This window comes from Rhinolophus sinicus, linkage group LG12 (genome assembly GCF_036562045.2).
Source record: "Rhinolophus sinicus isolate RSC01 linkage group LG12, ASM3656204v1, whole genome shotgun sequence".
Taxonomy (NCBI): Eukaryota; Metazoa; Chordata; class Mammalia; order Chiroptera; family Rhinolophidae; genus Rhinolophus; species Rhinolophus sinicus.
Window position 1 is genome coordinate 48,821,437 of NC_133761.1, and position 13,524 is coordinate 48,834,960.

General features: G+C 38.9%; 1 protein-coding gene across 5 annotated transcripts in view; it reads left to right on the top strand.

Moving 5' to 3' along the window:
- The window catches only part of CHRM3 (cholinergic receptor muscarinic 3), a 446,537-nt gene that overhangs the window by 227,314 nt on the left and 205,699 nt on the right, over nucleotides 1-13,524 (top strand). For all 5 annotated transcript variants that reach the window (XM_019746845.2, XM_019746847.2, XM_074316778.1 and 2 more), the window contains exon 4: nucleotides 7,919-8,020. The gene's annotated coding sequence lies outside the window, so the exon portion shown is untranslated. The remainder of the gene's footprint in view (nucleotides 1-7,918; nucleotides 8,021-13,524) is intronic.

Consider the following 13,524-nt stretch of genomic DNA (forward strand, 5'->3'; position numbering starts at 1 on the left):
GCGTCTCCTATTTTACATTTTTTTCCTCCTAGCCTACATCTGTCTCTCAAACTACTCCCATAGCTGTTATGCAGGTGAGTCATTTTTATATTTTAATCTTTAAACTACCTTCCCAAAGCTTAATTTCTGTGTCACTAATTGTTTACATGGCCAGATGAACTGCCCTCACACCATACTCATCATCTCTAAAACATAGATGTATTTACCATTAGTCCTGAAATTTGCACACATGCAACAAGTGTGCACACACACACACACACACACACTTCCCCCACTTTTTTTAACTCAAAAGAATTAATATTCTACTGATTTCGTAGCCTTATAAAATATGTGAATACTCTCCTTTTTCTTTTATATCCAGTCAGTTGAGAAGTTCTTTCATGGCTGAACTTACCCGTATGGTCCTTATTATGATTACAAGATGCACCTAAGCAAAAAACCATCAGGAAACTCTTAGGAACAAGTTTTATTACTCACAGGTCCTGCCACAGAGCAAAGTTCAGAGTAGAGAAAGATGGAAGAGCATAGACCAGACCTGAGGCTTGGCCTCTATTGGGGTCTGAGGGTGGGGTGCCTAGGGTTTCACAGGTTCACTCTTTATTGGCAAATTTAAACCTAAGAGTGGGACTTAGGGTGTGGAAAGGGAAAGCAGGGTCACTCAAGCCGTCAGTTCTGTAGAACACCCAGGTCTTTCTAAAAGGGTGAAGTTCCCAATCAGGAATTTCGTGGGTGGGGTGACCTGTTTCTTATCTAGAGTTTTATTAGCAGATATATGAACAGATGGCAATATGTTTATTCAAGATGGATTTCTTTGAGTGGATGCCTTGGCAATCAAAATCTTAATGTCAGCCACTTGGACTTCCTGAGACTAGTGAAATGTTTTCTGGAGAACATCCTTTGGTACCTGCCCCTGACGTCCCAGCCCTACCTGAGCATTCAGCCGCAGCTCTGTTCCTGTACACTGCAGGCACCCGAGTTCCATCAAGGTCTCCTCCGTTCTCGTGGTTCCCGCTGTGACTGCTCCCCATGAGCACTGGATTCCAATACTCACAGATTATCATGCAAATTTGATAGGTCTTCAGTATGAAGCAAACCATAAACATTTAGAGCTTCCTGAGGAAGCTGAAACTCAAAGGAGAGAAACAATTTTCTCAGAGAAGGGTCCCTTCATGCTTTCCTTTCGTACCTCCCAGAAGTCAAAACTCTGTTTCACTCTACAGGATACACATGAATCAACTTTCTACGTGTCGTCTTTTCTTTCTTTCTCCTGGTGGATAAGAACCTAGCTCATCCTTCTTGTGCTTTGTAACTCCATGACATTCCCTGTTGTGTTTCTCATACAACTTACAGCACCATGCAGTACGTGTTTTGTGCTGAATTGCTTTGACATTTGCCAATGTGTGCAGCCTCTAAGCACCTCATTTTATTAGGAGTTTACTACTACTTAGCAATGTGCTCTGTTCATCACATAAGGTCAATAAACTTTAACATTTTGATTTGTCCTTTGCTTCTTCAGTTCCTTGCCCTTTCTCTAGAAACATTGCTTCCAGAAATCTTTCGCATAAAGACCATCTCGATCATATCTATGTTTCATAGAAGATACATGTGGTATCTTTGTGATGATAGTAACTCTGCATTGCTCTCGGGATAAAGTACAAATTCCTGAAGACCAGCATTCAAGGTTTCCCCGCCTGGTTCCAGCCTAATTTCCTATAGCTCAGCTCTGTGTTATTCATCTTTATTTTTGATCCCGAGCCTTTGTTTTTATAGTCCCCCATTCCTGAAGCACTTCCCTCCTCTGTTATTTTATGAAGTGTACCCATATTTTAAGATCTAGTTTATCTCACACAAAGCATTTCCTTCATTCCCAGTTTATCCTTTCTGAATCGAAGCCTTTCCCACAGTGCAGAGGTACCCACTGCCTCTAGCATTGAGCGCTCCAGAGGGGAGACGAGACAGACATATGGACACATAGATATCCATATCATATGCATCGAGTGTAAACACACATATCGTTTGGACCATTTTACTTATGACATACCTTTTTGACCAAAAGAGAACATAAACTTTCCAAAGGCAAGGGTGATCATTTCCACTTCACTTTATCCCACAAAGAACTGATGTGTCACACTCTCTACCTGACAGCTTTGGAATGACTAGCTGTAGGACATCTTGGAAAAGAAACCGGAGGAACATGTCTCTGCTCTAGGAATATTTTGACCCTTGTTCTGTACTCAAACTCTTTTTTCTTGTGCTGCTTTAAGCCCTTATTTCTAAGGTAAAACATTTTGCCAGAAGTTGTAGTTCAGTAAAGGAACCATGTCTGAAGGACCATTGAGCTCCGTGGGAAGAGGGTCTTGTGCTGCTCTGTACAGCTCACGCTCTTCAACACCCTGAAGCTTTATCATTCCAGTTCCACGCTATGAACAATTCCCAATTCATCCATCCATTCTGTTCATTTCTAGAGAACAGAATTCTAATTTATCACATCAGAGTGTAACTCTTAAAAATAGGTTCTTTGTCGGTCATTAGTACATGTGTTTTGTCCACTCGTGCTCATTAGGTAAACAGTTTGGGGTCTTATTCATAGAAACAATGGGTGGTTCTAGAGATAATAGGATCAGGGTGGAATGCTTTATCCATTTTATACAACACTAAGAAACTGAAAGGGACATTAATTGCTCTAAAGGGCATCCCTACCCACTTAGATGAACTCCACCTTCTACATAGTCAGTCAGTTTCTGTTCTGACTGACTGTGCCCTGAGCTTCATTCTCCCTGGAAAATCTAAGAGGCCCCGTTAGCATGGAGCCTGTTCTCACTCGTGTTAGCCAGGAGCGGGCTCAGCCTTCCCAACCCAAACCCCACGTATGTGACCCGAGCCTGGAGCCAACTTTCCCTCCAGTTAGCAAGAATTTGATGCCTTAAAAGGGAAAGGTAGGCTGAAGATTATCAAGTGCAATTTCCTTTTCCTTTTAAATTTTTTCTACTGTGTCTTTCTCTGTGTTCATTGTGTTGAATTGGTTTCTTTGTTCTGTTGGTTTCAATCAACATGTTAAAGCAGACTATTCAACTTCACTTAACAGAATGTTGTTTCTCTACACTTTGTTTTGTCATTTGTCCCTAAAAGGGCCTCTCTTTTGCAGACCAGGCTCACTGAAATTCACAGAACCTGACTCTGAGATTTAACTAATGTTCTCTCAAATTATTCAGGTCTTGACGTCTATGTGTCACACATGTTGATTCCAAGATGAGAGCCGCTAATGACTAAGATAAAAAGAGAACACTAAAGGACGGCATAGGAAATGTGAGAAAGACCCAGAAAGATGGTACACACACTCAGGATGAAAATGTTTAGAGGAGAGGCTAAAACAGACATCTGATGCCAACTAATGTACTACCAGTAATGTTTTATTAAAGGAATGCAATCCTCTCGATGTTTGAATGCTTTAAATCAGAAACTGCAGACATGTTCAAAATTAGGCAGAACCGCACACTCAAGCCCCTGCACTCACCACCTAGCTTCAGTACTTAGCAGCACACAGCCAACTTGTTTCTTCTGTATGACAACCTTTCCCTCACAAACACTCAATTACTTTCAAACCAATGCAAGATGTGAATATTTCCTAATAAGCCTAAGTTAATATTTTAATATGGAAATTTTTAAATATTAGACTTTTAAGATATCACTTCTGATATCTTAAGAATAAGAAGCCAGGTAAAATTTTATTTTATTTTATTTATTTATTTTTTTAATTAAATTTATTGGGGTGACAATTGTTAGTAAAATTACATAGATTTCAGGTGTACAATTCTGTATTACATCATCTATAAATCCCATTGTGTGTTCATCACCCAGAGTCAGTTCTCCTTCCATCACCATATATTCGATCCCCCTTACCCTCATCTCCCACCCCCCACCCCCCGCCCCCGTTACCCTCTGGCAACCACTAAACTATTGTCTGTGTCTATGAGTTTCTGTTTCTCATTTGTTTGTCTTGTTCTTTTGTTGCTTTTGGTTTATATACCACATATCAGTGAAATCACATGGTTCTCTGCTTTTTCTGTCTGACTTGTTTCGCTCAGCATTACTCTCTCAAGATCCATCCATGTTGTCACAAATGTTCCTATATCATCTTTTCTTACCGCCGAATAGTATTCCATTGTGTATAAACAACCAAAATGTCCTTCGATAGATGAATGGATAAAGAAGTTGTGGTATATAAAATTTTATTTTAATCAGTTATATTGAGGTATAATGTATGTACAATAACAAGCACCCATATAAGTATATATTTGGATAGGGTTAAACAAAATTTACCACGTTTCTAAGATTAGTCATAGTACATATGCGTTATCACACAGAGTTCCCTTACATTCCTTCCCAGTTGGCAGACACACACCCACCCTACCTCCAGCCCCAGACAGACACTGCTCTGCTTTCTGGGCCATACATTAGCCTTTTTTCTTCTAGAGTTTTATAGTAATGGAATCTACAATACGTATACATTTTTTTGGCACCCCCGTATTTTGTACCTACTGAAAATCAGAACATACAATTTTACATGGTGCTTTCTTTATCAGTATCCATATTGCGACTTGTTTATTACTTTTATCTCTACTTAACATACCATGGACTTAATATACCACCATATTCTGAGATGTCCCCCTGTGGATACACACACAGATTCTATTATTCACTATTATGAATAATGCTACAGTGAACATTTTCCTAAGTATACCATTTTCTAATTTTGAATTATTTCCCCAAGATAATTTGTAAGTGGGATTACTAGGTCCAAAGATATGAATATATTTAAGGATTCTTAATAGAGATGTGGGTTAGATTGGTGATTCAATGGGCTGTACGTATCTACAACATCACTAGAAATATATGAGTTTATCAATCCTTTCCTTAATAGTCTCATTTAGTTAGTACAATCTGTGTCACTTTTTGAAATTAGGATTTCTTTGCTTGCCATTGAGAATTTCACAATTTACATATTGCTTACTGTTTGAAAATTAGTGTGGCTTAATTAGGGAAATCACTTAACTACCAGACAAGCATAAGTTCAAATCTCAACTCAGGTCACTTTGCAGCTGTGTATGAAGTGAATTAGCCTTTCAAAACAAACAGTTTCTTCATATGTAAATTGCTGATTGTGCTCTCTGCTTCACAAGGTTATGGAAATGAGGTGGTTAGTGGCTGGTTCATTAGCGGCACACAGGAATCCTTATCCCACCTTCCCTGGTCCATCTACAGACACTCCCTATTCTTGCCAGCATCATTCATTCAAATTCTTTGGTTTAAAGCTTCATAAAACCTGTGTCCTCAGTCCAGAGTTTCCATTGCAGAGGCTGATTGTCAGCGCCCAACCCACCAGCACCAGCTGAAATAGATTGTGTATCATTGGGCCCCATGAATTACTGAAGTGTTCACACACATGAGAAGTACACTTCAAATAAATGTCTTTCCATGGATTTCTCATTTTAGAATTCTGTGTATAGTCCAGTTTCTCCTTGAAATGTCTTATCCAACTTTTCTTGCATGTTATTTCTGAGGTATTTTGATCTGTTTACTTACTCCTTTGTTTTGTTTTTGGGTTACCAGCGAAATCTTCTATCTGTTGCATCCTACCCAAGAACAAACTTACTTTTGTGGTAATGGAGTGTAGTTTGCCAAGCAGTTATAATGGCCAGAATTTGCGTATCTGGATGACGCTGTCACTTGGATTGGTCTGTCTTATATCTAGTGTCTGTTTTCTGGGCATCATTGCTCACCTCTTGCTAAGATTGGTTTCTATGTTGAGGACCTTTGTAGCAGAAGTTGTCTTTGTGAGCAGCCACTCTTTTTGAAGCCAAAATGATTCTTAATATGTTGCAAGACATCAGAAAGCCTCTAACAAGCATACCTTTTCTAAATTAGAAAAGCATTGAAAATATACATTTCTAGCCTCTTTCATGAGTGCAAGGCAGTGTGGGGGCTACCAAAGGATTTTTCATTCTCATGATGAGACGTATTCTAAGCAGTTTCACTTTAGGATCTAAAAGAGGAAATGGGGGAGGAGGGAGAAGAAGGGACGATATTCTCCAGTCTTTTCAGCCTCAGCATCTCTATCTCTCATCCTCCAGAGAAATCCACCGCTTTTTTTGGTGTTTTCTTTCTTACATAAGCCTCTCTGTATGTATCATAAACAAGGTTTCTTCATTTTTTATACTATTAAACTTGCTTTTTCCCCATCCCCATGCCTACCCTCCCCTGTCTGAATAGATGTGTCAATTCCAACTTCTTAACCACATCAATCCCCTTATCCACACACTACAGCAGCAAAGTTATAACGTGCTGACGTCTTCAGAGCTGAGGACCACAAGTCCTGAGAGAGGCTCGTATGTAGCAGTTAAGTCCACAGAGGGAATTTGATTGAGGATCACAGCTGAATTTAGACAGAATGACTGTTTTTTTGTTTTTTTTCATTGTTTCTGGACAGTACACAGTAGCCAACCATGTCTGCAATATGGCTTTACAAGGCCATTACTGAAAATATCGAAAGTCACAAGGTGAAAAAATATGGACTTAGTCACAGCCTTGAGTTTCTACTCCATGCTTACATTCCGGAGAGTGGAAGTAGGAAGGGCGACAGTGGAGACAGTCCAGTTTTGCCTGGAGCCCACTCCGCAGCACACACAGGAAGGCACTTGTCATGACACCAGGACGGTGACTGTCATGGCCGCACCACATTCACCATTGCAGCATGTTTACTCTTCCTGAATCCTGGCCTCACGTGGCTCTCCCTGCAGCAGAGGGAGGCCTAGCGCATCTCAACCTCTAGTCGCCTCAAATCCCTTCATGATCCGGGCAAGCCGCTCAACCAGTTACACTGTCCTACCTTGGAGAGACTGTGGAACCAGACCGAGGTAATATTGTGCAGGATTTTAGAAAAAGATGTTCAAATTCTGTACAAATAGTAGGGGCAAGTGCTTTTGTTTGTTCTGTGAGGCTGATTTATAGTCATTTAAATCTGTACAAGGATGTTCTGCCATTTTGACTGTGTACGTCCTGTGTGTCTCACATTGTCGCAGGCCCTGTAGGGCAGCTCTCAAAACCTGCCATTTGAACATGCGGCCTGGATGCGCTTCTCCTCCCTCTTGCCTCCACCTCCCTTGGTCCATTGGACACTCCCCTACTCAGCATTTGGACTCAGCTTAAAGACCCTCTGCGTGGTGACATCACGTCAGTGTCTGCCTACAACCAGGGACAGGCAATGACTAGTTCTCGGCACCCTACTTGGGGATAGTCTGCATCCAGCTTGGCCTTTCCTACTTGACTGGGTTCTTTAAGGGCAGGACCAAGTCCCGTTCATTTTACAACCTAATACCTAATTCATGTTATTTGCTCAGTAAATATTGATCATAATGATGAGTGAATATCAAACACTTGTTGCCATGAAATAACAAATTAAAGTATTAGGTGAGTGATTCCTTGTATATTTGCTTGTGAAAGAATCTCAACCCCCAGGTTTCTATATATAATAGAAATAAATGTGCATTATGTGTACATATTCAGGGACGAATCTTATAAAGCATTCTTAACGTTATTATTACTGGAAGTTTCAAACTGAGAATCTGTGACCATATGACAAAGACCACACAATGAGACCTCTGGGTGGGGAAGCAGATTGCACAAACTCATTGTTTCCTCAGTAACTGCTGAGATCATGCATTCAGCAGGCCAAGGAAAGGGTGTAGAATAAAAGGGTTTCTTGATGAGGTATATTTGGAAAACACTGGGATAAATATCCTTTTATGAAGCCTATCACTTAATGAAAATCCCTTCTCACAATTTAGTGATCTAGGTATCCTGCTTTGCCTTGTATCATGTGTAGATTTATTTACCACTTCTTCATTTGTTTGATTTTCAGCTTTCATGGTGACATGGCACCTGATTTCTTTCTTCAGAGGAAGTTCAGCACACAGCACGGTCCTTGATACGCTGGGTTGGTTTGATGGTCTACCTGGAGTAGGTATGTAAAACCTCCACTTATATTCTCCACCATTCCTTTGAATCATAACTCTGGACAGATATCCATTCCTGTTGTTCTTGTTGTTTTCTGAGGATGGAATTTGCTCTGCGGAGTAAAACTCATGCGTCAGAGATGAACTTTGTCTTGTCTACTTGTGTGTCTTTAGTATGTGTTTTTAGTATGACATATGAGGTTCCTGAAGACCCATTCATCTTGTTTGTTATGTGATAAATAGAAATTAAGAATGCATTCATTTCAGGAGAGAGGGGAAATTCTGTGCTCATATGGTTCTTAAAATAATAAGACTTATCTACAACCCCATGGAAATCAAATATATGAAATCAAGTATATGACATATACCTAATACCTGGTATGTTTGTCAGTGTAATATCTATAGTTCAAAATTCTAACTGAAAGATATAAACTTCTTTTTTCATCCAAAATTAGTCTAGGCTTAGACAAAACTGAGTGCTAAATTATCAAGTAAATGACTATATATTGAATTAATGATCCCTTGAGCTCTAAGGTTTTATGACAGTTACTGCCTTGGTGTATCATCCCATACATATGATATAAAAGCAAAAAATTCAGTATTTGACAGGGGTTTTTCCTGGATTAATGAATTCTTTGAAGGGAATAGAAATTAGATTTTCGTAAGATATAAACCTGTAGCTACTGATTCAATCCAGTTAAGACTCCTTGGATGAGTAGTGTGTGGGGGTATGTTATCACTTAGGGATACTTTATTACAGGATTCATTGCTGTCTCATATTCAATTTTTTAAATACTATTAGGAATATGGCTGGCTTATTGATATGCTGGTACATATTTAGAAAAGTTTCCCATCCGTATATGTTGTGTTTGCAAAGGTAAAACTCTATTACAGGTCCTCTGCCCACCCCTTTCCCTCCCCCAAAAAAAGAATGTCTGCTGCAAACCATGTTTGGGAAGTAATGCCGACCTGAGACTTAATTAGATATGAGACCTAGATGTACTGCTTAACGTATGACCTTGTGACCATGGTTATGCTTTTATTAGAAAGAGTGTTATTACTTAATTGGGAAGAAAGGAAGGGAACGGGGGGTGGGGGTAAGAGGGGAAAACCAATTCACTATTGCAATGCACCAAATGCACTAGATCACCTTGTTGTCATGCCAGAAATCCCGTTGTTAAAGGAGATACTTCCCTCTTCTTATCCTCTCCACGTCTGATCCATCATCCTCCAGAGCTAAGCTCGGACCTGGAGTCCTCAACCCTCCCTGTGATAAGGTACCAGTGTTCAGGCTACACCCACACCATGAAGTCCATACCTGTGAGGGTGGAGCTAGGTCTTCAGAAGTTTTAAAAAGCTCTTCAAATGATTCTAATGTGCCACTGGGGTTTAGAACCACTGCTGGATACTTTCCTTCATCTCTGTCATATGTCACTTCCCTTCCCCATCTTCCACATTTGTCCTTAAATCATCTTTTCATTTCCATTCTTGTCCCTAGTCAAGCTGTTTTCCATCCAACAGACAGAGTATTTATTTTCAATGTAAAAGTATCTGGTCATTCCTGCTGAAACCTGTTCAGTAATAATAGTAATAATGATAATAACTGATAATGATCATTTATACATTGGTTGGATAAAGAATCTGAATTGAGGCTTTGTTGGAAGACAAAGTCTTTGAGTTAGTAAGTTTCATGAGGAAAATAGGGGGAACTTCATGAAAAGTGCAGCTGAAGATGCCCAGGCAGGTTTATTCAACTCCTACCCCAGTACCTTCTGCTTCTCAGCTCCTCTAGGTGATGACCCCCGAGTATTACTGACCTCTCCTACTAATGTCACCCATCAGTGTCCTGATCTCATACGACTATCAGGGTTTTATAATTTGGCAATGACGTTATTGTAAGATTGTTTTTATGGCACAGCAACCAAAGTATATTAATTGTCACCTCTTTGTAGTTGCATGAGTCACCCAGCATTGTAGGTTGATATTGGTAAGTTTTTAGGCATAATAACAGAATTAGGTTCGGTTATAGATGGCGTCTTTTCTTCTGTTTCTCAGACATACAGACCTTCCTTTTCACCAGTGAATAATTAAATCTAGTGACCGATGTGAGCTGTAGTGGAGACTATTTTGTCTAAGAGTGACTGTACAGTGATTGTGTGGACCATTGTTTTAGCCACTGACATTTTTCATTAAATTCTAACCACACCATAACTGTAGATTTTACACTTACCACTGGAAGGGAAGAAGAAAAGGTATCATCAGAAAATTGTCATCAATTCTCTGGGGGGTTTAGTGATATTATTTTAATCAGAGTTTTAAAAGAAATCAATAAATGCAAGGTGCATTGAAGCTGAGTCGAAGCTTGGGTCTGTGTGAATACCCGTTGTGCATAGCATAATCAACTGTTTACCCCAGAACCAACAGACCTAGTGGTAAGCTTCAGATCACACCAGTGCATCACTCAACCACCTCCACAAATGACACACCCAAAGGGCAGACTGGGCAGGCACCAGAGCCCTGATAAAGCTAACCTGCTCCATAGGGTCAGTTCCTGCAAAACAGCTCCTCCGCTGTAGTCATAGCCACTCCTCACAACCGATTAGCCCAGGGATCCATCCTTTCCATTAATGTACAAATAGCAACCAAGGTTCAGCTACAACAGGAGGGCACACACAGCCCGTCAGGTGACCGGGGAGACTGCACCACTGGACCCCACAGGACACCTACTACATAAGGCCACTCCACCAAGACCAGGAGACATACCAGCTCTACCGAATACATAAAACCAAATATAGGGAGGCAGCCAAAATGAGGAGACAAAGAAATGAGGAGACAAAGCAAATGAAAGAACAGAACAAACTCCAGAAAAATAATTAAACAAAATGGAGGCAAACAATCTATCACATGCAGAGTTCAAAACACTGGTTATAATATTGCTCAGTGATTGCAGGGAGGACTTCAACAAAGAGATAACAAATATAAAAATGGAGCTAGAAAACATAAAAAGTAACCAGTCAGAGATGAAAAAGACAATAACTGAAATGAAGAATACATTAGAGGGAATCAGAGTAGATTATATGAAACAGAGACTCAAATTAACTATTTGGAAGGTAAGGTAGCATAAAACACCCATTCAGAACAGCAAAAAGAAAAAATAATCCAAAAAAATGAGGATAGTTTAAGGGGCTTCTGGGGCAACATCAAGCCTACCAACATTCATATGATGAGGGACCTGGGGGTACCAGAAGAAGAAGAAGAGAGAGAGGAAGGAACTGAAAATCTATTTGAAGAAATAATGACTGAAAACGTCCCTAACCTGGTGAAGAACATGAACACAAAAGCCCAGGAAGCACAGAGTTCCAAACAAGATGAACCAAAAGAGGCCCACACCAAGCACATCATAATGACAACATCAAAGGTTAAAGACAAAAAGAGAATCAAAAGACATAAGGTGGCTGAATGGATATGAAAACAAGACCTTCACATATGCTGCCTACAAGAGACTCACTTTAGATTGAAAGACACACACAGACTGAAAGGAAAGGGATAGGAAAACATTTTACGGAAAAATAAAAAAAATAAAAAATCTGGGGTAGCAATATTTATACCAGACAAAATAGACTTTATAAACTTTAAAACAAAGGCTATCCCCCTATAACAAGAGACAGAGAAGGACCCAGTAATTCCACGTTTTTGAATTTATCAAAAAAAACCCAAAACACTAATATGAAAAGACGTAAGCACCTATATGTTCAATGCAGCATTATTTACAATAGCCAAGATGTGGAAGCAACCTAAGTGTCCATCAATAGATGAATGGATAAAGAAGAAGTGGTGCATATATACAATAGAATATTACTCAGCCATAAAAAATAATAAAATCTTGCCATCTGCAACAACATGGATGGACCTAGAGGGTATTATGCTAAGCAAAATAACTCAGACAGTGAAAGACAATTGCCATATGATATCACTTATATGTGAAATCTAAAAAAACACATGAACAAACAAATCAGAAACAAACTCATAGATACAGAGAACAGTTTGATGGTTGCCAGATGGGTGGGGTTTTGGGGCTGGGTGAAAGGGGAAGGGATTAAGAAGTAGAAATAGGATGTTACACAGTAGTCACAGGGATGTAAGATATAGCATAAGGAATATTGTATAATAAAAATTACTCTAATAATGGTGTATGGTATCAGATAGGTACTAGATTTATTGGCTTGACCACTTCGCAAGTTGTGTAAATGTCTCATCACTATGTTGTACACCTGAAACTAATATAATGTTGTATGTTAACTATAGTTAACTATAGTTGAAAAATAAAACATAATTTAAAAAAATATTTGTGGAATGATTGAACGAATAATTCAAATACATTTTAATTTTAAATACAAGTAAATGAAATTATACCAAAACTGGGAACTGACTTAGCCAAGAAACTAGATACATAAAATGATGAGTAGTAAGTGGTAATTCATCAAATTAGAGACTGTAACTGGTATTGTCTATTGGAGCAGAAATGGGCATTGTTTTTAAAGAATTTGGACAGTCAGAGGGCCAGGAAGCTACCATGTTGGTTAGCAGCTCATCCTGGTTTTATTAAGACATGGCTGTTTACTTCGCTGTCCTTCTTCAGTAATATTTCCATCTTTAAATTTTTTTTTTCCTGTAACGTGAAGGAGGTATTCTAGTAAAGACTCCTGATTGAGGTGCTTTATCTGCAAATATTTACTGGAGTCATGTGGACAAACTTTAAGAGGTGAAATATTACGACATTGCTGTAAATACTAGTTGGTGCAAAAACAGCTGCGCTGTGCCAGACCGCTTCCAGTGTTGTCCAATCTGGTGACATGCTACCCAGATAAACTCCAGGGGACACTTGAATTGTTCCCAGGCTTCCGTCTACTTATCTGTTAAGTCTCTGACTTTTCTTGCCAAAGCTCAAACCCAATTACAGATGATATGGTTTACATTGCTTCACTTTTGCATTTTGGAAAAAAAGTAGATGGTCCAAAATGATCGGATGGTCTTATCAACAGTAATGTAAACCCTCGTGCATAAAGTTATTTTCTCAGCAGTTGTATAATTTCACTTTGAATTTAAATTGCATTCTTAGTATAATAACATTCTGTTCCTCAGGGAAAAGTAATTTAATATATTTAGAATTTCTAAATTGTAATCCCATATGGGGGAGATTTTAAAAGCAAACCATTTTTCTTTATCAGAGTATTAATAATATGATCAATGATAACTTTGATGTCAAGGGTTCTGAAATCAAGAACTTTCCCATATTTAACTTGGCCATGTCAAGGTTGAAACATATTTTTCTTTACAGTATTAGCTTTTCTAAGCATTTTCATCCTCTGCCCTTTACTTGTTCTTATTTATATACCTGTTCTCTGCTTTCTTTTTTTTTTAACAAGAAAAAAAAAGATTTCAGGTGGTTTATAATAAGAATAAAATAATTATAAATGAAATAGAAAATTAGGGCAGGACAAATATAAATAAA